Source organism: Urocampus carinirostris, chromosome 1 (genome assembly GCF_059441175.1).
Source record: "Urocampus carinirostris isolate Australia breed hairy pipefish chromosome 1, RoL_Ucar_1.0, whole genome shotgun sequence".
Lineage (NCBI taxonomy): Eukaryota > Metazoa > Chordata > Actinopteri > Syngnathiformes > Syngnathidae > Urocampus > Urocampus carinirostris.
In genome coordinates, this window is record NC_142349.1 from 75,964,567 (window position 1) to 75,992,235 (window position 27,669).

The 27,669-nt window shown below is 44.9% G+C and overlaps 2 protein-coding genes and 4 pseudogenes across 6 annotated transcripts in view; 2 read left to right on the plus strand and 4 right to left on the minus strand.

The window, feature by feature from the left end:
- Positions 1–5,134, minus strand: part of LOC148376980 (uncharacterized) — a 126,192-nt pseudogene extending 121,058 nt beyond the window's left edge. Inside the window, exon 1 of the transcript XR_015852494.1 lies at positions 5,000–5,134. The product of XR_015852494.1 is annotated as an uncharacterized LOC148376980 (transcript). The remainder of the gene's footprint in view (positions 1–4,999) is intronic.
- Positions 1–5,193, minus strand: part of LOC148376977 (uncharacterized) — a 141,748-nt gene extending 136,555 nt beyond the window's left edge. For both annotated transcript variants that reach the window (XM_088351510.1, XM_088351501.1), the window contains exon 1: positions 5,133–5,193. The gene's annotated coding sequence lies outside the window, so the exon portion shown is untranslated. The remainder of the gene's footprint in view (positions 1–5,132) is intronic.
- The window catches only part of LOC148376985 (uncharacterized), an 88,217-nt gene that overhangs the window by 52,235 nt on the left and 8,313 nt on the right, over positions 1–27,669 (plus strand). The gene's annotated exons all lie outside the window — the stretch shown is intronic.
- LOC148376990 (uncharacterized) overlaps positions 1–27,669 on the minus strand; it is a 205,695-nt pseudogene that overhangs the window by 1,443 nt on the left and 176,583 nt on the right. The window contains exon 2 of the transcript XR_015852527.1: positions 24,706–24,860. The product of XR_015852527.1 is annotated as an uncharacterized LOC148376990 (transcript). The remainder of the gene's footprint in view (positions 1–24,705; positions 24,861–27,669) is intronic.
- On the minus strand, positions 3,221–4,288 carry LOC148376991 (uncharacterized; annotated as a pseudogene).
- Positions 25,447–26,069, plus strand: LOC148376992 (uncharacterized; annotated as a pseudogene).

Sequence of the window (27,669 nt, forward strand, 5' to 3'; positions counted from 1 at the left end):
CTTCACTGACATCTGTGGGACACAAGACACACATAAGTTTCGCATCATCCCAAATAAACGACATAATACCAAAACACATAAATGGCAAAATGTATAAATACATAGCCTGCCTTTATGTAATAATTCTAACCAATGGAGACAGAAACGACACAGAACTTCAATTAAATGTGTATAACAAAAACGTAAATATCATTGGTCTCTCCTGAATATTGGCATTTAGGAACACAAAGTGCTCAGCTTTAAAGAACTGATTCCAATTCTTCTGTCAGTGATAGACAAAGCACAATGTTACATACCATAAAATTCGGACTATAGGCCGCTACCTTTTTTTAGCCACCGCCAGGGGGCGCCCATCTAGTAAAGGGTAAGAGTGAGACACGTCGAATGTATGTGTCAAGGAAGACGCAAGTTGAATGTAACTTGGTGCTTTGGGCATGAAAAAAACTAGCATTAACAGACCTTAATCATGGGAAGGGTGTCAATCGAAGGAGGAATGCTGACGGCCATATTGAGAATCATTTTACGAGTCTGTTGACGTGTAAACGAAAATAATGTGGCGGAACAAACAAATTACAACAAGCAACGAAGCAGAAATGTTTCATGCGGATTATTTTCAATCTGTAGGCATGATCGTGTGACTTGGAATAAATATTTGACACGGTTGGATTCTAGAAATTGCCCTCATGTAACTAAGGCATTTTCACAAAATTCAAAGAAGGTGAAGACGGCCAAAGGAAGTAATGGCGAGTTACGCAGACTTTACAGTTTTCAGGTATCTCGTTTGAGACACAAGAGTTTAAATATTTCAGTGACTGGTGACATCGTACAGACAAATATTTGTTGATCAAATATTCTGCGGCCCACCAGCAGGCCGGCAGAATGTCAAGGGGTTGAGGTACCTTATATTATTATAAATCCTTTTGTGTGTACTCTTGAAACTCAATGCACAAACAGCACGGCCATTTTTTGCACAAAGCCCCAGTTATCCGTCCACTCTGATTTAAGTTAGATTTTCCATGAATTAATGAAGATTAGCACACAGATGTATGTCACTCAGCTTTACCGGAAACTTCAATGTAACATTGACAGTTGGTGCCCCCTTATAACCGCACCTGGTGAAACACATACATTGTAACATCCCCCCCCCCTTTTTTTTCCACATTGTGCTAAACAAAGTCCCGGAGGTGTGCAGGCCTCCTAACAACCCTGCCGCATCTGGTGGTGGTGACACCAGTCTGGGCCATCTGAGGATCCGGCACAGCAGCTGTTGAGCAGGGTTGAGGTGTGTCTGTGACGTGATCACCACCACTAGGGTCTGAGGTGGGCGGCGCCCCGCTGACCGTCTCTGCTGCTGATGAGACCCCTGGTGCTGGCCTTAGGTGTCTACGGTTGCGTCTCAGCACAGTCCCGTTATCCAGCTCCACCGAATAGGACCTTCTCTGGTCCTGCCGTTCCACCGCTGCAGGTGTCCAGACAGTGCGTCCGGCCACTCGTGACTGTACTCGCACCTGTTCCCCATTCTGCGGAGGCCGTAATCCTCTAGCCCCTCTATTGTAATAGCGAGCTTGTTTTCCTGCACAGCGTTACCAGTGTCCACAATCGCAGGTTTAAGCAGATTTTCACACACGGGCAGTAACGTCTTTGTCCGTCGGCTCATCAGTCTTTATGCAGGACTGGCCTGGAAACCCTGCGCAGGAGTGTTCCTGTGAGCCAGTATGGCTAGACATGCGTCCGACTTTGCCCGCAGGGCTTTCCACATTCATCTTTTAGCCGTCTTGACGGCAGACGCTGCCTTTCCATTGCTTTGGGGATATGTGGGCGACGATGTTACGTGTTCAAATTCCCAAGACTGGCTGAATCTCTTAAACTCCTGTGAGCTATATTGTGGGCCATTGTCCGAAAACACCACATCAAGCACACCATGGCGAGCGAAATGTGCCTTTAACTTGTGGATGACTGTGGTGGACTTGGTATCAGGCAGATAATCAACTTCCCAAAAATTTGAGAAATAGTCCACAGTCACTACGTAGTCTTTATTATTAAAGGTGAAAATATCTGTACCCACTTTTGCCCATGGCCTCAATGGGAAGTCATGGCTCAGTAATGGTTCTTTCTGTTGTCGAGTATCCACTTCTCTGCACACTTGGCACTTCCCTATATATGTCTTCAGCTGTTCATGCATACCCGGCCAATACACACATTCTCTTGCTCTTCTGATGCAGTTTTCAATCCCTAAATGTGAGGCATGAATCTTCTCCATAATTTCTTGTCTTAGAGCTGTTGAGACGACAGCCCTTTCTCCCCGAAAGATGACATTGTTTTGTACAGCTAGCTCATCTCACGTGGAAAAATATGGCCTCACCTCCAGCTCAACCTGTCCTTTCTCTTCTGGCCATCCTTGCAGTATTCTCTGTTTCAGCACCTGGAGGGCCTGGTCCCGTTCAGTCTCACATTGGATTTTTTTTCGTCTGTCCTCTGCAATGGGTAAGTAATAAATCATATTTACCGTTTCAACTTCAGCTTCAACAGAACCCTCAACTGCACATTCTGGTAGGTATGCCCTGCTCAGCGTATGTGCAACAAGCATCAGCCTGCCTGGAACAAACACTATATCCACGTCATATTTCTGAAGCCTCAATAGCATTCTTTGTAGCCTCTTTGGGGCACTAAACAGAGGCTTCCGTGTGATGGTTTCGAGTGGTTTATGGTCAGACTGTACCACTAACTTTCTGCCATAGGTGTATTGGGGAATTTTTTCGACTCCAAATAGAATGGCAAGACACTCCTTTTCTATTTGTGCATATACTCTTTCTGTAGAGGTTAGTGCCCTACTGGCGTACGCTATAGGTTGGCCCCCTTGCAAAAGTGCTGCACCCAGCCCAGTTTCGGATGAATCACATTGGAGAGTGAGTTCCTCCCTTGGATTGTAATATTTCAATTCTGGTGCTGTGGCTATCATACCTTTTATTGTCCCAAAGGCAGAGTCCTGTATGTCAGTCCATTCCCAGATCACATCCTTGTGTGTCAGTTGCCTCAGGACCTCACAGCTATCCCATAGGTGTGGGCAGAATATTGCCAGATAGTTCACCATTCGGAGCAATCTCTGTAGGCCCTTAATGTCAGTGGGTCTAGGCATTTCTTGTGCGGCGCGTACCTTCTGTCTCAACTTCAGTTTGTCAAAATTCAGTTTGATGTTGCATGACCTGCATCCGATTTTGTGTCAGGATTCAGCAGATGGAACGGAAGATTTTTGCAACTTGCCCCACAGTCCAATAGAAATCTTCAGGAAAGGGCTGTCGTCCCAACAGCTCTAAGACAAGAGATTATGGAGAAGATTCATGCCTCACATTTAGGGATTGAAAACTTACTGACTTATCCCCCAGCAGCATGGTCGCAAACGGTTGTCTCCCCTGCACATTCTCCTGTCCTTCTGCACGAAGGCTCATAATTTCCTCATAGTCCTCCTCAGTTTCTGCCACACAGTGTATTCGCTCAGATTGTGCATCTGACGTTCTGCATCTTGAAGCAAAGTGGTTTTGTTTCTTGCATTTACTGCAGACTTTCCCATAAGCAGGACAGCTCTCTTTTTTCCACTCATGTTGTTTCCAACAGTACCTACAGTTCCTAATTGTCGTCCCAGTAATTTTTTTACTGCATGCACCTCTTCGCCTACTCCTCCATCGATTGTCATCACATTTTCCTTCGATAGATCCGCTGCTCTGCATATTTCGACGCTTCTCTCTAACGCTAGGTCTGCCTCGCGCAACAAGCGCTCTCTCACGTGCGAGTCCCGGATTCCGCACACTATCTTATCCCTAATCAACGAGTCTTTTGCGGTCCCGAAGTTGCACGTGTCCGCACGGACTCTTAATTCAGTCACGTACTTATCAATCGATTCGCCCGCGTTCTGGTTTCTGGAGAAAAACCTGTATCACTCAACCGTTTCATTTGGTTCAGGATTACAGTGTTTGTCGAAAACCGCTATTAGCTTGTCCAAAGTTTCCTCACTTTGCTCTTCCGGTCCGAGTGTTGCCCACAAAGTTCTTCCCAGTTCCCTGCCGGTTTCTCCGATCGAGTATTTGAACACTTTCACCTTTGTCTTGTCGTCTGAAGCAGCCAAAGTTATGTCCACATACAATGAAAACTCATCTTTCCACGTTTTTGCCAGGCAGCTGGAATGCCAATCCAATGTGGCGGGAGGTTTCAGAACGAGTGCATCCATAGTCTTCTCACGTTCGTTGATGCTGTCCTCCGCTTCTTCTTTCACTTCCCTTTCGTCACTCGACATCCGTTAGCGTCTATGAGTTCTATAACACTTCTGACACCATGTTTTAAGTTAGATTTTCCATGAATTAATGAAGACTAGCACACAGATGTATGTCACTCAGCTTTACCGGAAACTTCAGAGTAACATTGACAGTTGGTGCCCCCTTATAACCGCACCGGGTGAAACACATACATTGTAACACACTCGGGCTGAAAAGAACGATATTTTTTCGCTGCAGGAGGGGTCGTAATTCGTTCATTTATTGCGCGCCGGTGTTTCTGTGGCGGGGTTAAAACACGGATCTTTCGTCTTAGGCGCCACGCAGACACACACTCAAACATGGAGCAGAGGGAGAGGGGCGCTACCGTAAAGCCTCTATACGACACAACACCCATCTGAATATGTCTAGATTACAGGTAAAAGTGTGTTGCCGACCCCTGCTTTAGAGTAGTAGCAACTACTTCGCCGTCATTCATATGGGAGGAAATAAAACTTAACCAAACTAAAACGATTTCAACACTCATATTTTAGTGTTAGGTTCAATTAAACTGCAAGAATAATTCCGAATTTGTCAACACGAGCGTATATTTGGTGTTAACGCCGACCCAATGGATTAACCATTTGAAGCAGCTGCATCATAAATATGGAATATAAATCAGACATTTTTCGTGCAATAGACTTGAGAGGTCGAAATAGGAGAATAAAAATGGTATGGAACTAAAAGTGACCAACCTGCTCTGTTCAACACAACTCGTAGCTCCTTGCTAATGCTAACTCGGGTTTGAAGAGAACAATCTTCTCGCTCGTTCTCTTCCTGAAGCTCTTCTTTCAAATTTCCTTTCCATCCCTCGTACATTTTAGCTACCTTTAAAACTCTTGTACAGAGTTAAAAGCAGTTAGACGAAGTTTAATTGTGCACACGACTGGAACGAAACACCACGTAGACACGTGTGGTTCTCGTCTTCTTCTCCGATGACATCCATCTCTTTGGTGCTCTATCGCCCCCTAGCATCATACCATCTCACAGTTCCACTCTGTTGTGTTGTTGGCGAACGAAAGGAGTTAATGAGGCGGCTCCCTTCGAAATGCTCTCTCGTTTCTCTCTCTGTCTTTTTGTCTCCCTCTCTCAGGCGCCTATAACTGGTCAATACGAGTGTCATCTTCTCTGTGTTTTTCTTCGTATAATCTATGTAAAAAATTAAATGTGGCAAATGTTCACTTAAATTGAAACAATACGGAGTATGACAACATAGTACCATAAACATTTTCAAAATGATTCAATTTGGGGCATCATATTTTATATTTATTTCGAATATATTTGGAAACAAAAAAATGTTTCAGATGCTTTATTCCGTGTATTTAATCCGGAGAGTCCTCTGGGGGCCGTTTAAGTGAGCCGAGCCGAAAAATCCGCTTCACTATAAAGAGAAGAAATTCCCATCACTATTCAGGTCGCAAATCAATGTGAGAAGGGAAAAGTATTCTGAAATGCGTCCACTAGATGGCGATCTCAACGATTGCTTGAAATTTCCTCATCAGTTCTTAGAAAATGCCTCGTTCTAAAGTGTAAAACATATTTTAATGTACTGAACAAGAAGCTACAAGGCCAGGGGCAACTTGTCAGTGCTACCTATGACAATGTGAGAGCATTCTGCACAAAACTTGTTTTGTGGAAAGCCCAGCTCTCTCAGACAAACCTTTGCCATTTCCCAGTATGCAAGGCACTCGTGGATGCAGGCACATTATTCAGGAGTGAGAAGTACTGTATTTTCCGCACTATAAGGCGCACATATAATCGGATTTTTGTACTTTGGGGTTCACCCCGGTAGACGAGAGGGTAGCCTCCCTCCGCCTTCGGGTGGGGGGACGGGTCCTGACTGTTGTTTGTGCTTATGCACCAAATAGCAGTTCGGAGTACCCACCCTTCTTGGGGTCCTTAGAGGGTGTGCTTGAGAGCACGCCCCCTGGGGACTCCCTCGTACTGCTGGGAGACTTCAACGCTCATGTGGGCAATGACAGTGAGACCTGGAGGGGCGTGATTGGGAAGAACGGCCCCCCTGACCTGAACCCGAGTGGTGTTTCGTTATTGGACTTCTGTGCTCGTCACGGTCTGTCCATAATGAACACCATGTTCAGACATAAGGGTGTCCATATGTGCACTTGGCACCAGGACACCCTAGGCCGTAGTTCGATGATCGACTTTTTCATCGTTTCGTCGGACCTGCGGCCGCATGTTCTGGACACTCGGGTGAAGAGAGGGGCGGAGCTGTCAACTGATCACCACCTGGTGGTGAGTTGGCTTCGATGGTGGGGGAAGATGCCGGCCCGACCCGGCAGACCCAAGCGTGTTGTGAGGGTCTGTTGGGAACGGCTGGCAGAATCTCCTGTCAGAAGAAGTTTCAATTCGCACCTACGGCAGAACTTCGCCATGTCCTGAGGGAGGCGGGGGACATTGAGTCCGAGTGGACCATGTTCCGCGCCTCCATTGTCGAGGCGGCTGATCGGAGCTTTGGCCGTAAGGTAGTCGGTGCCTGCCGCGGCGGCAACCCTCAGACCCGTTGGTGGTCACCGGCGGTGAGGGATGCCGTTAAGCTGAAGAAGGAGTCTTATCGGGCCTTCCTGGCCTGTGGGACTCTGGAAGCAGCTGGCAGGTATCGGCTGGCCAAGCGGAATGCGGCTTTGGCGGTTGCCGAGGCAAAAACTCGGGCATGGGAGGAGTTTGGCGAGGCCATGGAAGCCGACTTCCGAACGGCTTTCGAGGAAATTCTGGTCCACCATCCGACGTCTTAGGGGGGGAAGCGGTGTGCCATCGACACTGTGTAGTGCCCCGACGGATCACCACCTTATCGTGGTGGGGCACTTTGTGCGTCTCAATGACCCCTAGAGCTATGTCGGCGGGAGTCTCGTACTCCTGGCAGGGTTACCCAAGCCGAACAGGTCGAAGGGTAGAGTCCAGACTAAGAGTGATCCCAAAAGCTGGTGGCGGCACGCTTTGAGGCGGTTTCCCACAGACCTGGATTCCGGCAGCCGCCTGCAGTTGTGGGAAGATGCCGGTCGTCTAGGGTCTCCCTTGCCACTGGATCCATCTTCTCTACAATCAAGATAGTGGCGTTGGGGAAAGCGCACCCCTTACGCCACTTTAAAAACCATCATTGCGCAGGTATCTTCTTTTACCTGAGTCCCCGACCACAAAAGTCTGGCGGCGATGGAGTAACCAGTGACGGGAGCAGGTTTGAATGAGCTGGAAGCTCTTAGCTGGACCTCTGCACGTCAGCGGCACAGGGCAAGGGTCGTTAGCAGCTGGGATTGAGTGGCAGCTGTTTCCGGCAGACCCCTGTGCGTCTGAGCAGCACTATTTAGTGGCCGCACTGCTCACCCCAATTGGGGAAAGGCCTAGAAAAGGTGGCCTAAAGATTGCCCACTCAGCACAGTACCCGGACAGGAAACCGCGCCTGTCGGGACATTCCACTATGCGGTCGAAAAACAATAGCATTTAGAATTGCAGCATGGAACATAAGGACACTCCTGGATACCAGTCTGGACAGACCACAGCGCAGAACAGCACTCATTGCCAACGAGCTGAAGCGATATAATGTGGATGTGGCAGCGCTCAGCGAGACCAGACTCCTTGAGGAAGGCTCACTCAATGAAGAGGGGGAGGGTTATACATTCTTTTGGAAGGGATACCCCATGGGCGGACACCATCTTCACGGAGTTGGTTTTGCAATTAAGAACACTCTACTGCTGAAGCTCACAGAGTCACCAGTGGGTGTCAGTGAAAGACTAATGACTCTTCGCATCCCACTTGCAAAATGCAGACATGTCACATTAGTTAGTGCCTATGCACCAACACTGCCATCGAATGATGAAGAGAAGGATCGCTTCTACCAGGCACTCGATGACATCCTCAGTCACATCCCGAGGAATGACAAAATCATGCTGCTTGGTGATTTCAATGCAAGAGTCGGAAAGAACTTGCAAAACTGGGATGGTGTGATTGGTGCCCATTGCATTGGAAAAGTTAATTCCAATGGCATGAGACTTCTTAGTCTGTGCGCGGAACATAACCTTACCATCACAAACACCATCTTCCAACAAAAGAATAAATATAAGGCATCCTGGATGCATCCCAGGTCCAAACACTGGCATCTGATTGACTACGCGATCGTGAGGAGGGCTGACCTGAAGGACGTGCTCATTACAAGAGCTATGCGTGGGGCAGACTGTTGGACCGACCACCGCATGATTCTGACAAAGGTCAGAATGCATGTCCGGCCCCTAGCACGTCATGGTGGTTCAAAGAGGAAGACACTCAACTGTGCCAAACTCTCCAGTAGCGACACCCTTGACAACTTCCGTTGCTCTCTAGCTGAGAGGCTGGCAAACATTGAGCAGCTGGTCATGTCAGAGGCTGGGATGGATGAGAAGTGGACCTATATATCTACCACCCTCTTTGACACTGCAGCCCAAACCGTTGGTTTTAAAACTAAAAAACACCAGGACTGGTTTGACCAGAATGCCGGAGAGATCTCAACCCTCCTGGACAGAATGCACAAGGCACACAGAGCCACCCTGAACAACCCACAATCTCAATTCCATAAAAAGCTATGGCAAGCCCTTCGTTCCGAGGCCCAGAGAACTCTCAGAAAACTGCAAAATGAGTGGTGGATCTCAAAAGCCAATGAAATCCAGTCTCACGCTGATAGAAGCGATATGCACAGTTTCTATGATGCAGTAAAAACCATCTATGGCCCCAGACACTGCTCACTGGCACCTGTTAGATCTGCTGATGGAACATCTCTAATCAAGGATCAGGCTATGATAGTGGAGCGGTGGGCTGAGCATTTCAACACCCTGCTCAACCAGCCCACCCCAGTGGACCCAACTGTCCTTTCAGAGCTCCCTGAACATCCTACATTGCCAGACCTCGACCTCCCGCCAACTTTCAATGAAATCCTGCATGCAGTCAAAACCCTGAAAAACAATAAATCCCCTGGACCTGACAACATCCCAGCTGAACTTCTCAAGGTAGGAGGCTACCTCTGTACACGGACACTGTTTCAATATATTTCAGAGGTGTGGAGACGAGAGTGTGTCCCGCAACTGTGGAAAGATGCGAACATTGTGACCATCTTTAAGAATAAAGGAGATAAATCCATCTGCTCCAACAGTAGGGGTATCTCTTTGTTGGCCACTGCTGGAAAGGTCCTTGCCAAGGTCATGCTCCGCAGACTCATCTCCAAAATATCGGAACGCGTCATCCCAGAGTCACAGTGTGGTTTTCGAAAGGACAGGGGAACAGTCGACATGATCTTTGTGACACGTCAGCTCCAAGAGAAATGCCGGGAGCAGCACAAGGACTTGTTCATCGCCTTTGTCGATCTTTCAAAGGCATTTGACACAGTGAACAGGGACCTACTGTGGCAAGTCCTGAAGAGATTTGGGTGTCCACCCAAGTTTCTCACCATTCTTGCACAGTTCCATTCAGGGATGACGGCCAGAGTGGTAGTTGGAAGACACAGCTCAGAGCCCTTTGGCGTCGAAACTGGAGTGAGGCAAGGCTGTGTGCTGGCTCCAGTTCTCTTCAACATCTTCCTCGTCTGTGTTACAACACTGCTACGTAGAAGGATGGAGGAGCAGGCTGGAGTTACCATCAACTTCAGGGCTGATGGTAACCTGTTTAACATCAGGAGGCTACAGGCAACTACCAAACTGACTTCAGAGACCATCATTGAGCTACAGTATGCTGATGACTGTGCCCTGGTTGCCCATACACCGGAGGCTCTGCAAAACATTCTCTCGGCAGCTGTAACTGCATACACCAGAATGGGACTGACGATCAACACCCAGAAGACAGAGGTACTCTGTCAGTCCAGTGCTGACCTCTTACCAAACCCAATAACCCTCACAGCAGCAGGGCAACACCTGCTCATGGTGCCCACCTTCAAATATCTGGGGAGCATAGTGTCTGACACCTGCTCATTGGATGATGAGATCCAGAGCCGCCTCAAGCAAGCATCAGCATCTTTCGGTCGACTAAGGATAAGGGTCTTTCAAAACAACAACCTTGGGCTGCGTCCCATTCTTCGCACTTTCACTCGCTATGTGCCCTAGTCACTCGGTTTGCGCGTTCACGTGAAAATGGGGTGTGTCCCGATACTCTCAAGACCGAGGCAGAAGTGCCCTCAAACCAAGTCGTAACCACTTCAAGACCGAGGGGGCTCTCGACCTCACTTGGCGGCGAAGTGACTACCCAGAAGGCTTTGCGAATTCTCAATATCAACAAACATGCCCAAAAAGGAACCGCACAAATGTAAGTAGTTTTCCACAACCGCGCATGTATTTGCAATAAAATGTATTGAGATATCTTAGTTAGACGTAAATGCAATAGAAAATCGTATTTTCGCGTTAAAACACGAACATTGCAAAATCGCTACTTTACGAAGTGCACTAATCTACCAAGGGAGCTGGCAAAAAAAAAACCTTCACGCTACAAACTGTAAAGTAGGATAACTGTGCAGAAAATCACGGTTCAGCCCATCCCTGTTTTTATCTTAAACGAGTCGTGCTTTTCATGTACATGGCCAGTCGCTAAAGGAGCATAGTCAGAATACCGTTCTGGACATAAGCGCTTGTTTACTGCACACAATTTCGGGTGTCGTGTTTTATTTACAATATGATTCTTTCATGTGAGATCAGAATGCATTAGTTTTCATCATGCATTACGAGTAATGTCTCCGAATTTCACGTGGAAATACAGTTGAAACAAACTACTATCACATAGTTCACTGTCTTCTCTGTAAACACATATTAAGTGAACGAATTACCTTCTCAAAATGTTGTCCAAATGTGGAGACAATTCTAAAGCATATGTGATGCTGGCCAATAGAAGGCTCATACAGCCATAAGAATAACATGTCAATTTCATGTCTCACATCAACTAGTTGAGCATCGTATACACAGTTGTTTTTGTACAATACATCAGCATTAAGTAATTCTTGTTTTTTCCACCCAACCTAAAGGCCATTGTAGAACGTCCCGTGGAAGAGCTGGTCACCATCACAGCTACCACGCCATCCACACCACCGGGCACGTCGTTGGCACCTTCTAATCCGGCGCCAAACCCCAAATCACCCAGAAAAAAAAAGGAAGCACGATACACTCCTTGACTTTTTGAAAGTGGAGTCTGCCGGAGTGAGGAAAAGTCTCGAAGAAACTGTGGCCAAAACTGAGCGGTTCCCGTCCTTTTTGGGAAGCTCGTGGACAAATTTCCAGAACAGTGACATCTCTGCAATGTTTCCCTTTGTTTTATAAAAGGAAAATATTTTTTTTTATTAAGAACTCAATGAAGTTCCAGTTTGTGTTTTCCAGCTTCATGGAAGTATTGGTATATTTTTGTTAAAAATTGTGACACATTATTTATTTACTATTATGTATTTTGGCCCAATGTGAGTTTGTTTTTCTGAAAGTAAAGTATTATTTAGGCTGGAGTGATTTCTAGTTGTTTTCTGTCCAACAGTCACATAGTTCACACGCAGTATCTCACATCATTATGAAATAAACCACCAAGGTGTTACTCAAAATGAAGATGTTTATTGAATAGTAATGCAGAAAAGCACATAATGCAAATGTGGGTCTGACTTAAAGAGCCTAAAATATGGCTTTTGGGCAATTTATTCCATATTAACTGTGGACAATTCTTTGTACGGTGGACCTGGGAACCCTGAAGACCCGTGACACCACACGGTAGGACAGAGCGTGGGCCAGCCAGTACACGTAGATCAGGACCTCCAGCCACGGCCCTGTTCCCTCTTTAGCAACTCCTGCAGGGCCTACATGACCTTCTTGCTCAACCTTAAGTCCTGAATGAGTTCTGACTCCACATCCAACCATAAGCACAGGATGGGAACATTCCTGTCCAACCTGTCCATGCTTATGGGACAGCCACTCTGGAACACAATAGAAAACAAACATTTTAGACATAAATGTGGGCATAGAAAAGAAAAAGACCGCTTTAACTGTGATGTAAGCATCATGAAAAAATGTTGAAATTTTTTTGGTTTGAACAAATTTATTGACACTAATAACAAAAAAAACAATCATGACAATCACAACAGCAATCAAGCACATTCACAATATTATATTCCAATATGATGTTATTAACAGCAAACACAATGTGAGGGTTTGAACAACCCTTCTCGAAAATCCTATTTGCAATCAAGCATATTCACAATTTCATTATATGATATCTTTGTTAGTGTCAATAGATCTGTCCAAGCCAAAGTCGATTGTCTTTTTTGGTCTGAACAAATCCCTTGACACCAACAACAGAAAACAATCATGACCAAACAACAGCAATCAAGCACCTTTTTTATATCCAATGACAACTCTTTTGAATTAAATTCCTTATGAACTAAGGTTTTTGGGTCGTACAGGGAAGTTTGGTGACGATATTATGTCAGCTAAAGGGTCAGGTGGACTGTTCTTGTGTTTGTTTACGTTTCGTCATGTCACAGATTCAAGACCCCTACTATATGTCATAAAATGGCATTAAAATACTAATAAGTAGATTGCCATTTATGTCTACACAAACATAGGGTATTATGTGAACGTGCATTGTATGTTAACTCTTACTGTATTTGACCGAACGGGTCATTTTTTTAATGAGTGTACGTACCTTGTAAAGGTGAATCAGCACTACATAGCGCCGAAGCTGTCTTCAGTATAGCACATTTCTCCTCCGTTGATTGGAGACACGGAAAAGATGATGAGCTTTCAGGCAATCGGTAATAACACAGCTGTAGCGGGCATTTTTAACGTTGCACGAAATCTCCAACTGACACACTACAGGTTGAGACTCAAGTTGTTTACATGTGACGTAGGCCTATACGTCACTAAGGTCTACAGCCAATTAATATTACCGCCATCTCCTGGACAGGGGTGGAACCTTGCAAGTCTTGTCCAAACCTTTTCCACTTTGCACTCCACTCGATGAGGGCACTCCTCTATCGAGGGACCTCACTGGAGGGTTCTCGGGGCCGAGTGAGAGAAATGGGATTGGGCCTTAGACTCCACACCAAAATGCTGGTCTACAGAGCTGTATGTATCACGACATTACTGTATGGATGTGAGGCATGGACTATCTACAGCCGCCATCTGAAGAGCCTCGAGACCTTCCATGTAAGATGTCTTCAGAAGATCCTTAGCATCACATGGAGGGACAGAGTGCCGCACACAGAGGTGTTGGAGAGGGCAGGCAGCTGCAGCATGGAATCCATTATGGCCCAACGCCAACTTAGGTGGCTGGGGCATGTTGTTCGAATGCCCAGCCACAGACTGCCACGCCGTATCCTCTATGGTCAGTTACATCTAGGCCAACGCAGTGCTGGTGGGCAGAAGAAGCGGTTCAAAGACCAAATGAAGAACATCCTGAAGAGATGTCGGATAAACCCCTCCTCACTGGAGGAACTTGCTTCCTGCCGAGACCTCTGGCGCTCCCACTGCTCACATGGAGTGGATTACATGGAGGAACAGCGCATGCAACACCGTGCAGCAAAGCGTGCAAAGAGACATGCTCGCCAGGCCACCCCTGCTCCCCCCAGCACCCCCTTCACATGCTCTGTCTGTAACCGCATCTGTGGATCCAGGATCGGACTCTTCAAACATCAGCAGACTCACAATTAAAAGAAGATGGTCATCATCGTATCGATGGACAACCCCAAAGAAAAGAAGAAGAAGTATAGTGCCGATGGGGCGCTGCTGACCTCGACCCGGGACGTTGTGAATCGGTGGGCGGAGTACTTCGAAGACCTCCTCAATGCCACCGGCACGTCTTCCTCTGGGGAAGCAGAGCCTGAGGACTCTGGGTTGGGCTCTCGTATCACTGGGGTGAAGTCACCGAGGTTGTCAAAAAACTCCTCGGTGGCAGGGCCCCGGGGGTCGATGAGATCCGCCCGGACTTCATTAAGGCTCTGGGTGATGTGGGCGTGTCATGGTTGACGCGCCTCTGCAACATCGCGTGGACATCGGGGACAGTGCCTCTGGACTGGCAGACTGGGGTGGTGGTTCCCGTCTTTAAGAAGGGGGACCGGAGAGTGTGTTCCAACTACAGGGGAATCACACTTCTCAGCCTCCCTGGTAAGGTCTATTCAGGGGTACTGGAGAGGAGGGTCCGCCAGGAAGTCGAATCTCGGATTCAGGAGGAACAGTGTGGTTTTCGTCCTGGCCGTGGAACACTGGACCAGCTCTATACACTCTTCAGGGTCTTTAAGGGTGCATGGGAGTTTGCCTGTCCGGTCTACATGTGTTTTGTGGACTTGGAGAAGGCATTTGACCGTGTTCCTCGGGAGGCCCTGTGGGGGGTGCTTCGGGAGTATGGGGTACCGCACAGTCTTATCCGGGCTGTGCGGTCCCTGTATGCCCGGTGCCAGAGTCTGGTCCGCATTGCCGGCACTAAGTCGGATTCGTTCCCGGTGAGGGTTGGGCTCCGCCAGGGCTGCCCTTTGTCACCGATTCTGTTCATAACTTTTATGGACAGAATTTCTAGGCGCAGCCTTGGCGGGGATGGAGTCCGGTTTGGGGGCCTCAGCATTGCGTCACTGCTTTTTGCAGATGACGTGGTGCTGTTGGCTTCCTCAGGCCGTGATCTTCAGCTCTCGCTGGAGCGATTCGCAGCCGAGTGTGAAGCGGCCGGGATGGGGATCAGCACCTCCAAGTCCGAGGCCATGGTTCTCAGTCGGAAAAGGGTGGTATGCTCCCTCCGGGTCGGGGAGGAGGTCTTGCCCCAAGTGGAGGAGTTCAAGTATCTTGGGGTCTTGTTCACGAGTGAGGGTAGGATGGAACGGGAGATCGACAGACGGGTCGGTGCAGCGTCTGCCGTCATTCGGACCCTGTACCGGTCTGTCGTGGTGAAGAGGGAGCTGAGCCGAAAGGCAAAGCTCTCGATCTACCAGTCGATCTACGTTCCTACCCTCACCTATGGTCATGAACTTTGGGTCATGACCGAAAGAACTCGATCCCGGATACAAGTGGCTGAAATGAGTTTCCTCCGCAGGGTGGCTGGGTTCTCCCTTAGAGATAGGGTGAGAAGCTCAGTCATCCGGGAGGGACTCGGTGTAGAGCCACTGCTCCTCCGCGTTGAGAGGAGCCAGTTGAGATGGCTCGGGCATCTAATAAGGATGCCTCCTGGACGCCTCCCTCGGGAGGTGTTCCGGGCATGTCCCACCGGCAGGAGGCCCCGGGGGCGGCCCAGGACACGTTGGAGAGACTATGTCTCTCGGCTGGCTTGGGAACGCCTCGGGGTCCCGTCAGATGAGCTGGAGGAGGTGGCTGGGGATAGGGACGTCTGGGCTTCCCTTTTAACGCTGCTGCCCCCGCGACCCGACCTCGGATAAGCGGAAGACATTGGATGGATGGATGGAGGACTGCACAGGATTACAATTACAAAATTGCACAATTACCTGATCTTAAACCAGCATGCACTTATAGCGCCTTATAATGGGGTGCGCCTTATGTATGGAAAAAGTTTTAAAAATATATCATTCATTGAAGGTGCGCCGTATAACACGGTGCGCCTTATAGTGCAAAAAGTACGGTATGTTGGGGCCATTTTGAAGCTACAGAAGGAATTTGATCACAGATTTGCAGACTTCAAGACGCACAGGGCCACATTTCAAATTTTTTCGGACCCCTTCTCCTTTGATGTGCAAGATGCCCCTCCTGTGCTTCAAATAGAGCTCATTGACTTGCAGTGCAACTCTGCACTCAAAGCTACATTCAGGGAGGTGAGCGGAGAAGCAGACAAGCTCGGGCAATTTCTGAGAGAGTTGACACCCAGCTTCCCTGAACTTTCCCGAGTGTTCAAGCAGACCGTGTGCCTTTTTGGAAGCACATACTTGTGTGAGAAGCTCATCTCCACCTTGAACTTCAATAAGTCCAAGTACAGGTCCAGACTTACTGACGAGCACCTTCAAGCCCTACTGAGAGTCTCCACTGCTTCCTCCCTCAAGCCAATTGTGGCTCGGCTATGTGAGAAGAAGCGCTGCCAGGTCTCTAGCAGCAAGAAGTAGGCAAGAGAAGCCTTATTTAGAACAGTTCAGGTTTAATGTTATATTCATGTTCAGAAAGTTTAAGGTTAAATAATCGTCTGTATCTGCTGTATGATCATTTTATTTATTTAGTTATTATTTTGTCTTAAAAATAAAGGTATTTGAGAAGATTGGAATGGTTTATCAGCGCTTTTCTTGTGGAAATCCTGATGCGGCCCAGCCTCATCCAGGATCTGCCTCCAGCGGCCTCTAGGTCAATTGAGTTTGAGACCCCTGTTCTAAATAATATTCCCACCAAATAGCGCTCCATGAAATACACCAAAAACACATTTATTTTTGTTTATGGCTGCAATATTTTCAAGTCTTGAGTGTTTTTTTTTCTATTTTTTAACTCCACGGTAATACTCCTACCCGCCTACAAACAACAGCTCAAGCAAGTCCTACCTACCCAACGAACCCATCTGACCTGGTCACCAGCCGATGCGGGTAAACTGCGTAGATGTTTGGAGTGTACGGACCGGGAAGTACTCAAACACGGGAATGACATCAACGAGTTCACGGACACCATCTGGTGAAACTTTTGTATGCAGACACATTTGTTAGTGGAGATAGCACCTTATCTGGATCATTAAGGATGTCTAGCACTCTCTCATACAACGTTCTGGCGAGAGTTGGAGGACATCCAGGATTGGTCGGCTGCCATTGGCAGGGAACAGAGCCAGAAAGTTTGCATTCACACAATTTGGAAAAAAAAGGCTCCACTTTTCAATATAGGAATGATCTTGGCAAAGAAATTATCCAATGGTTAATAATATATTCTGTGGGGCAGTAGTCTCAAACTCCATTTATTTGGGCCCGTTTGAAATATGGTCTGCGAAAGGTCAGGTGGTTTCAAAGGCAGAAACTCACCAAAAGATACATAGAAAATGAATCTTATGTCATTTGAGTTTCAGTCCAACAGCATTGACCATCTCCTCCCGCACTCTGGCAGCCTCTCGTTCCGCGTTTCAATTTGAATCGACTGTTTAGCATTCTGTTGGCAAAAAAATAAAAGCGGATTGCGTCTGTAACGCGTACGCAGTCGGTAGCTAGTCAGACATATTGCAGGGTGTACGTACATCGATCTCAAACATTAGTGCAGCGTTTTCAGTCATTGTCGTACTGTGTGGTGGAAAACGATGCCATTTTTGTGCCTGCGCGGTCTAGCGTCAGCTATCTGTCATTTGGATTTACTTTTATCGGAGATGCAACTGAACGGAAGAGTGGTGCTCCGCGCGATTTTCTTGGCCCAAAATTCAATAACAACACCAGAAGAAGAAAGACATGAGGTTCACAAAAGCAATTATTTATTGGAAACAGAAGTAGAGCAATGATTTTGATTGATCTAGTCCCTCCAACACTTCCACACTTTACACAAATGGTACATTTGAAAAACAAAATACAATCAATCAAATAAACACAAAGACAGTTTGATTATTACCCAAATTTTAATGAAGTTGTTGAATCGGAGTGAATAACTGTCATGTCCCGCACGGTCGTCATGGCACCCAGCTGGTCCCGCCCCTTGACACCGGCTGAGACAGATTGACTTGATTGCGTGTGGGATACTTAAGCGCTCCTTTTGGGACTGCCCGTTGCCAGACCATTGCTTAACTTGAGGAAAAACCTGTTCATGCCCATTTGTTCTGAGTAAATGCCTAGTTTGTGATTTTGATTGCCTTTAAGTCTGTTTTGTGAGTATTACCTAGTTTGAATTTTTGGCTACCTTTAAGCCTGTTTTGTTTTGTCTGTGGTCCCTGCGTGTTGGATAACTTTTATTTTCTGAATTAAAGTGGCAGATCGTAGACGCAAAATGAGTTCACACTTCCTGCCTCCCGGTCCGTTCCTTGACTATAACATTTGGATAGAAATCAATCTTTAAAGAATATTCCGTCACAAATTCACAACTCAAACAGACTTACATGTGAGAAAAGATCATTAAATCCACATGAAATATATGTTTCCATCACAGGTGTACATTTTATATAAAAAGAGTACAGTTATACAATCACAATCAGCTAAGAGAAAACTTGGGGCAGTGGGGTAATCTAAACCAAGATAAGTGTTTAAGCCGGGATATACAGTATATATTATCTTGTTTGAATTTAACCTCAAGTGGGTTGCATGAAAGCAAGTTAAGGTTAGCCTGGTTACCATGGTGATTTATTCTCCTAAGCAGGTGTTGCCAATGTTCTACTCATCAAATAGAATGCAGTTTACGAACGTACCTGCCATTGTCCTTTCCTTATGAATAAATCTCGTGTAACCCCTTTACATTTCTTTCAAAAGTTCATAAATTCCCATCAAGAGTGGGTCTTCAGCAACCTTAGAAGATCATGGGCGACACTTTTCCAATCCGTGATTCTGAGATGGATCCTGGGGGTCTATTTGAGGATTCTGTGAACGCTACCTACAGCTGGGATGACGTAGCTGTGCCTTTTTAATCCTGACTCGGCAAACGTGCAACCCATTAAGACAGACTAGATAAATCTGTGATTATTGAGTTAGCCTGGATATCTGGAATTGATAGGCTGTCAAACGTGAAGAGTACTGTACTTAATAAAGGTTTATAGTGGACCATACTGAGGAGATGTCATGGTAAATTCACGTTATTCATCATTAAATTACATAGAATCAATCAAAAAGATACAAGCTGCAACACTCGATTGAAAAAAATCAAAAAAACATACAAAAAATTCTAAGCCAATGGTAAATGTGTTCTTTTTCTTTATGTAAATGGGAAGGATGAGTTCATTTCAACCAGAGTCTTGACTGCTATTCCCCCCCAGCACACTTGTGACTCTGAGTTTTAGCCTGACTTGAGAATCTTTGATCGCAAACTGAGCAGGCGAAAGGTTTTTCACCAGTGTGAGTTCTTGAGTGCTTTTTAAGTCAGATTTATCATTGAATTTCTTACTACAAACTGAGCAGGCAAAAGGTTTTTCACCTGTGTGGGTTCTTGTGTGTCTTTTTAAATTTCCCTTCATGGAGAATTTTTGACCACAAACTGAGCAGGCAAAAGGTTTTTCACCAGTGTGGATTCTTGCGTGGACTTTTAATTGGAATTTTTGATTGAATTTTTGATCAGAAACTGAGCAGGCAAAAGGTATTTCACCAGTGTGGGTTCTTGTGTGTACTCTTAGGCTGTATTTACATTTGAATAATTCACCACAAACTGAGCAGGCGAAAGGTTTTTCACCCGTGTGGGTTCTAGTGTGTTTTGTTAAGTACCCCTTCTCAGCAAATTTTCGACCGCAAACTGAGCAGGCAAAAGGTTTTTCACCAGTGTGGGTTCTTGTGTGTTTTTTTAAGTGCCCCTTCTCAGCAAATGTTTGACCACAAAATGAGCAGGCCAAAGGTTTTTTACCGGTGTGAATTCTTGTGTGGTTATTTAAATGTGATTTATAGCCAAATTTCTGACCACAAACGGAGCAGGCAATAAGATTTTCACCTGTATGGGTTCTTGTGTGGATTTGTAAGCGTGCTTTCCGGGTGAATGCTTTACCACAAAAAGAGCAGGCAAAAGGTTTCTCACCTGTGTGGGTCCTTGTGTGGATTTTTAAGCGTGCTTTCCGGGTGAATGTTTTACTACAAACTGAGCAGGCAAAGGGATTCTCACCAGCGTGGACCATGATATGGTGTTTCAAATCAACACTTTTGTCTAAATGTTTTTCCACACTGCGAACATTTGTGGATTGTGTTATCTCCTTCCGACCGTTTGTCGCCATCATCGTCTTCATCATCATCATCTGTTGTGCCAGAGCTATTGCTTGGAGGCACCGTCTCCTTGTTCTCTTCACGTGGGTCTTAAGTCTAGATTTAAAAACTTCCGCTGAAGTTGCAGATTTTACCTCCGGAGGCGGAGCATTCCGCAGCACCTGGGACCGGAGGGAGAACGCTCTTTAGCCTGCAGACTTCTTCTTGGCTCTTGGAGTCACAAGTAGACCGGCATTTTCAGAGCGGAAATTCCGTGCAGGAACATAGGGGGAAACCAAATCTGAGCAAGTCGGGCGCGAGTCCATGCAAACATTTTTATGTACGTAATTAAACCTTAAAGTCACATCTTAAGTGGACTGGGAGCCAGTGCATGTTAGCTAATACAAGAGGAATATGGTCAAACCTTTTTGGTTTAGTCAAAAGTCTCCCTGCCGCATTCTGAAACAGCTTCAAAATTTTGATGCTAGACATTGAGAGACCAGAAAGCAATACATTACAGTAATCAAGCCGAGAAGTCATAAACGCACAAATCTGTTTGAGATAGCATCAGGCAAAGCTACGCAATATTACGGAGGTGGAAGTAAGCTGCGTGAAGTCATATTTTTTTTACATGTAACTGAACATCAGATTATGATCAAATATAACACCTAAATTTTTGACCGAGTCACTATGGGTGATATTACGTTTGTCCCGGTTCAGAGCAGTGTTTGGAAACAACTCACGAGAATGAGCCGGACCAACAATCAACATTTGAGTTTTTTCTGGGTTAAGGCGCAAAAAAATAAGCAACATCTATATTTGAATCTCAGCGAGGCAAGTCTCCAGATTTCTACAACTTAACTGTCGGGTTGTCACCAGTGGCAGATACAGTTGAGTGTCATCTGCATAGCAATGGAAACAGATATTATACTTGCGGATATTATCATCAAGCAAAATTATAGAAATACTAAAAAGTAGGGGGCCAAGTACAGAGCCCTGTGGAATGCCACAGGGGACATCAGAATGTTATGAGGTCAGACTGTTATTTTTTTGTGGATCAATAATTTTGCTCCACACATAATTAGATTGTGTGCTGAAATCGTGATGCGATTGAATCTCAGCAATTTTCTAGTGTTTTATTTTGACGTGTTGCTGTGTTCTTTCCCTGAACTTAAAAGTAGAACTAAAAAAGATTTAATTCATTTCATTCTATTAGAGATATGTCAAGCTATACAGGTTTGGCTTCTTTGTAGCCTTCATCTTTCTGAAATTCATTCCGGAAAAAAACGCCCAGATCCGAGGTCGGCAACCCAAACCGAAAGGACGATTGTGAGGGTGAGCAAAGGATGGGGCATTCCAACCCTGGTTACGCACATCTAAACAATAACGTTTTCCGTATCCTTACATAAGAAAAGAAAATACATGAGAAAAACAGACACCTTCAGCACTGTTCTTAAAATGATGTCGGCAATTTATTTTATTTTCATTTTATGAACAAGGTTGCAGTCAAGGACAAAAAGAACAATGAAACACAAGAACAAGGGCTGATGGGAAAAGATCAAGTGTATCTTTTGTCCCCAGAACAACTTGGACACCTTGGACACAATGATTACAAATCAACAGAAATCAACAAATAAACTCATGACATTTTCATTATTCGTCCAATAGAAATGCATCAAGTTGTTCTATCGCGTTCGGTCACAAAGTCACAATTCAAAGACGCTTAGAAGTCATACAAAATCATAAAGTCCGCATCAAAAGTCATCATACTTTGAGTACAGGTCAAAAATAAAGACATTGCAAAATAATAAAATAGGCTAAGACATGTGACCGACCGACGTCAAGAGTATACAAATGTGTTCATTCGATGTAAATTTTGTTTAGAATAATAATTAAAATCTACTCACCAGCACACTTGTGATTCTGAGCATAAGGGTGACCTGAAAATCTTTAGCCGCAAACAGGACAAGAAATTGGATTCTGACCCACTTGGGTTCTTCTGTGGATATTTCCGATTGCTGGGTGAATCTTACAACGCACACTGAAATTGGGAAAGGTTTCTAACAAGTGTGGCTTTTCAAATTTCCTTCACGTTTGAAATTTTGACCGCAAACTAAGCAGGAAAAAGGTTTTTCACCAGTGTGGGTTCTTATGTGGCTTTTCAAATTTACTCTCTGGCTGAATCTTTGACCACAAACGGAACAGGCAAAATCTTTCTCACCAAAGTGGATTATTAAGTGCATTCTTAAGTGTGACATCTGGGTGAATTTTTGATCACTAACGGAGCAGGCAAAGGGTTTTTCACCAGTGTGACTTCTTTTGTGGCAATTAAAACAATATATAGCATCTGGTATTCCCAAGGGGTCTCCCACCCCAGGACTAACCAGGCCCGACACTGCTTAGCTTCCGAGCTGGAGCTTTCTCAGGGTGGTATGGCAGGTCACTTGCCAGTAGAGGCATGGCAAAGTTTTCAAAGAATGTATGCACAATTGTGATAGACTCACAGCTTACACCAGCCTATTAGCCGGAGTGGGCAGGCACACAACTGTTAGTATCTTTAAAAGCTCTTAAAATTAAAAAAAAAATCATCAATTAAATTGGACTCTAAGGAAAGTCAACAGAGCCCGAAGAAGTGGTGATTAACAGAGTGCATTACGTGGACTGTTGTCACATCTTGGATTTGACTGAGAAACGGATGACCAGGAGCTACAACTCATAGGAAACATTCGCACTCCACTATTGGTACACCCGTGTAAAACAATAGAGCAATTTTTTCAACTGCAAATCTGTTTTTATTTGGATATCTATAGTTATTATTTTGTTAGTCGTAAACCCATGATTTGCGTGTCACTGTGACAAAAAATACATATATATTCATATATACATTCATATATATATATATAAATATATATACATATATATTCATATATACATACATATAAATATACATACATATATATATTCATATATGAACATATACATATATATTTTCATATATATACATATATATATACATACATGTATTCATATATATACATATAAATATATACATACATATATATATATATATATTCATATTTATACATATATATATGTATTTATAAATATATGTATATAAACATACATATATAAACATATATATATATACATATATACATTTAAAATGCGTGTGTATGGAGAGATATATTTATAAATTGATATGACATGAAGAGTACAAAAATCTGCACATTCAGGGGTAGAGTTTGAAATGTAAATGCAAGAAATGATATATCAAGCAGAGAGACCGATGCCATTTTCTCCGGCACAGGTGTGATCCTGAGCTTTGGCTTGACTTGGGAAGCTAAGACCGCAAGCTGAGCAAGAAAAAGGCTTCTCACCAGTGTGGGTTCTTGTGTGTGAGTTTAAGTTTGCTTTCTGGCTGAATGATTTAATACAAAAGGAGCAGAAGAAGGGCTTTTAGCCAGTGTGGGTTGTAGCGTGGTTTTTTAAACTTACTTTCTGGGTGAATTTTTCACCGCAAATCGAGCAGGAAAAGGGCTTCTCATTAGTATGGATTCTTGTGTGTATTTTTAAGCTTACTTTGTGGCTGAATTTTAGGCCACAAACTGAGCAGGAAAAAGGCTTCTCACCAGTGTGTGTTCTTGTGTGTGTTCTTAAGCTTTCTTTCCAGCTGAATTTTTCATCACAAATTGAACAGGAAAAAGGCTTCTCACCAGTGTGGGTTCTTGTGTGTCTTTTTAAGTATGCCTTCTGGCTGAATGATTTAGGACAAAATGAGCAAGAGAAAAGATTCTCACCAGTGTGGGTTCTTGTGTGTATTTTTAAGTATGCCTTGTGGCTGAATGATTTAGCACAAAAGGAGCAGGAGAAGGGCTTTTCGCCAGTGTGGGTTGTAGCGTGGTTTTTCAAACTTACTTTCCGGGTGAATTTTTGACCACAAACTGAGCAGGAAAAAGGCTTCTCACCAGTGTGGGTTCTTGTGTGTATTTTTAAGTTTTCCTTTCGACAGAATGATTCACCGCAAACTGAGCAGGAGAAAAGCTTCTCACCAGTGTGGATTATTGTGTGTCTTTTTAAGTATTCCTTTCGGCTGAATGATTCACCGCAAAATGAGCAGGAGAAGGGCTTCTCACCCGTGTGGATTCTGGTGTGGTCTTCTAAGACAGTCTTTCGGCTGAATTTTTGACCGCAAACTTTGCAGGCAAAAGGTTTCTCACCAGAGTGGGTTCTTGTGTGTGTTATTAAGTTTGCCTTTTGCCTGAACGATTCACCACAAAATGAGCAGGAGAAAGGCTTCTCACCAGTGTGGGTTGTAACGTGGTTTTTCAAGTTTGCTTTGAACCTGAATTTTTGACCGCAAATTGAGCAGGAGAAAGGCTTTTCACCAGTGTGGATCGTAGCGTGGATTTTCAAACTTTCTTTCCGGGTGAATTTTTGACCGCAATCTGAGCAGGAAAAAGGCTTCTCACCAGTGTGGGTTCTCATATGCAACTTCAGACGATACTTGACTTGAAATGTTTTCCCACACCGAGAACATGTTTTATCACCTTCTGACTGTTCGGCGCCATTAGTGTCGGACGTGTCCTCATTATCAGTTTTCACATGTTGACGGGAGTTGATGCTTGGAGGCTCCTGGCAGTTTTCTTCATGTTTAACCTGACTCCCAGGAGTTAAAATGGTCTCAGTCACCGGCAACTCTGTGGAAAGTCCCTCCTCTTTAACACAAACAGGCTCCACATCCTCCTCCTCCTTTTTAATGTCAGGAAACTTTGGTTCCTGTCGGACAGGAGGCAGGAATTCTTCACTGACATCTGTTGGACACAAGACACACATAGGTTTCGCATCATCCCAAATATACGACATAATATCGAAACAGATAAATGACAAAATTTATAAATATATATATACTGCATTCAAGTAATATTTTTAACCAAGGGAGACAGAAACGACACAGAACCTCAATTAAAATGTGTATAACAAAAACGTAAATATCATTGGTCTCTCCTGAATATTGGCATTTAGGAACACAAAGTGTTAAGCTTTAAAGAACTGATGCCAATTCTTCTGTCAGTGATAGACAAATCACAATGTTACATACCATAAAATTCGGACTATAGGCCGCTACCCTTTTTCCCTCCAAGCTTTCAACTTATGCAACAATGCGGCCAATTTGTGCATTCTTTTAGCGAACGCCAGGGGGCGCCCATGCAGTAAAGGGTAAGAGTGAGACACGTCGAATATATGTGTCAAGGAAGACGCAAGTTTAATGTAACTCGGTGCCTTGAAAAAACTAGCATGAACAGACCCTAATCATGGGAAAGGTGTCTAGAGTGACCTGTCCGTGAGCTAGAGCAGTTGAAAAGGAAAATGTTGGGTGCCGCGGACACCAGTGCTAGCATGGGTTGTAGTGAAACTGCTAGTCCAGTTAGGATTAGCCCTAATCGGCTTGCTAACCGCGGTGAGCCAATCCAGACATATAATAAGTTCAGCCCCCTAGCTAGTCCCACCCCTCCCCAGTCTCCTGGCTCCCGCACCCTAGTTTTAGGTGACTCCATCACACGTAACATAAAGCTCAGCGACTCAGCTACGGTGATGTGTATTTCTGGGGCCAGAGCACCCGACATTGAGGATAATTAGAGGGAGCAAACCTAGACACCAGGACAGGGCTAGCTACACTGATATAGTCATTCACGTCAACTCTAAATGCTAAAATGAGGCAATATGAGATTACAAATAAAAATATTGCTAGGACATGTAATCTCGCCAGAAAGATGAGTCGGCATCAAGTAATGGTCTCTACCCCCTTGCCAGCGAGAGGCAATTATGAGAGGTTTAGCAGAAGGGTCTCGCTTAACCGGTGGCTGGCAAGTTTTTGTTGTCAGCAGTGATTTGGGTATGTGGATAACAGGCCTGCTTTCTGGGGCCGACCTGACCTGCTGAGGAGAGACGGCCTTCACCCTAACTAGGAAGGTGTTCTCACTCTTTCTAAAAATATAGAGCACTGTTTAAGCCTTCAATGACAGGGTACACTAGTGCAGGCCAGGTCACAGGTGATTAGTGAGCCTGTAACCACGGGTGTAGAGTCTGTATTGCTAGAGCTAACTAGCACTATACTCAATTCCTGCCATTCACATAGTTTATGTAGTTTAGAGCGTTCCATGATTGGCCTTTGTGAGACCTGGTTGAAACCAAATGAGTTTGTAGAGCTAAATGAGACTTCTCCACGTAACTATGAGAGTTTCCACTTGGTGGACTTTTGATACGGTCGACCACAACATATTATTGATTCGTCTAGAACGCATTGGTATCTCAGGAACTGTACTCTCGTGGTTTAGGTCCTACCTGTCAGACAGGATGCAATGTGTTAACTATGGCAATATGACCTCTAAACAATCTAATGTCCCTTGTGGTGTTCCTCAAGGCTCTCTACTTGGCCCCCTTCTTTTTAGTATTTATATGATCCCGCTTGGTGACATTATCCGCAAGTATAATATTAGTTTCCATTGCTATGCAGATGACACTCAACTGTATGTGCCACTGGAAAAAACTGGACATTAAAGTTTCAGAAATCTGGAGGATTGCCTTACTGAGATTCAAAGATGGATGTCAAATAATTTTTTACGCCTTAACCCAGAAAAAACTGAAATGTTGAATATTGGTCCAGCTCACTGTCGTCATTTGTTTTCAAACATTACCCTGAACCTAGACAAATGTAATATCACCCATAGTGACTCGGTCAAAAATCTAGGTGTTATATTTGATCCTAATCTGTCGTTTCAGTTACATGTGAAAAATATTACTAGAATAGCTTTCTACCACCTCCGTAATATTGCGAAGATTCGTTCAATGCTGTCCCAATCAGATGCAGAGATTTTAATTCATGCGTTTATTACTTCTCGGCTTGATTACTGTAATGTATTGCTTTCTGGTCTCCCGATGTCTAGCATTAAAAGTTTGCAGCTGGTTCAGAATGCGGCAGCTAGACTTTTGACTAAGACTAAAAAGTTTGAGCATATTACACCTGTATTGGCCAACTTGCACTGGCTCCCAGTCCACTTAAGATGTGACTTTAAGGTTCTCTTATTAACATATAAATGTTTGCATGGGCTTGCACCCTCTTATCTCTCTGATTTGATTTCCCCCTATGTTCCTGCACGGAGTCTGCGCTCGGAAAATGCCGGTCTACTTGTGATTCCGAGAGCCAAGAAGTCTGCGGGCTCGAGAGCGTTCTCCATCCGGGCCCCGGTGTTGTGGAATGCCCTGCCTCTGGAGATTAGATCTGCAACCTCAACGGAAGTTTTTAAATTGAGGCTTAAGACACACTTCTATTCCAAAGCATATGATTGATGCCCACCTCGTATTCTGTTTTGTCCTGTCTTTTTCTGAGGCCTGCCTGGCTGATACGAAGGAGAAGGATGATTTGGAATGGGTCAGCGGACCGGGGTCTGACCTGCAGCATGTCAACCCCTGCATTTACCAGCTGGCGTCGTCGTTGATGTCATGCTCTTTCCGGACATTTTCAACATCTTACCTAGTGTTTACTATTCTGTGTACAGTAATGCTAATTGTAATTCACCCTGTTCAATCCTGGAAGGGGGATTACCACATGTGAGGTCCTTT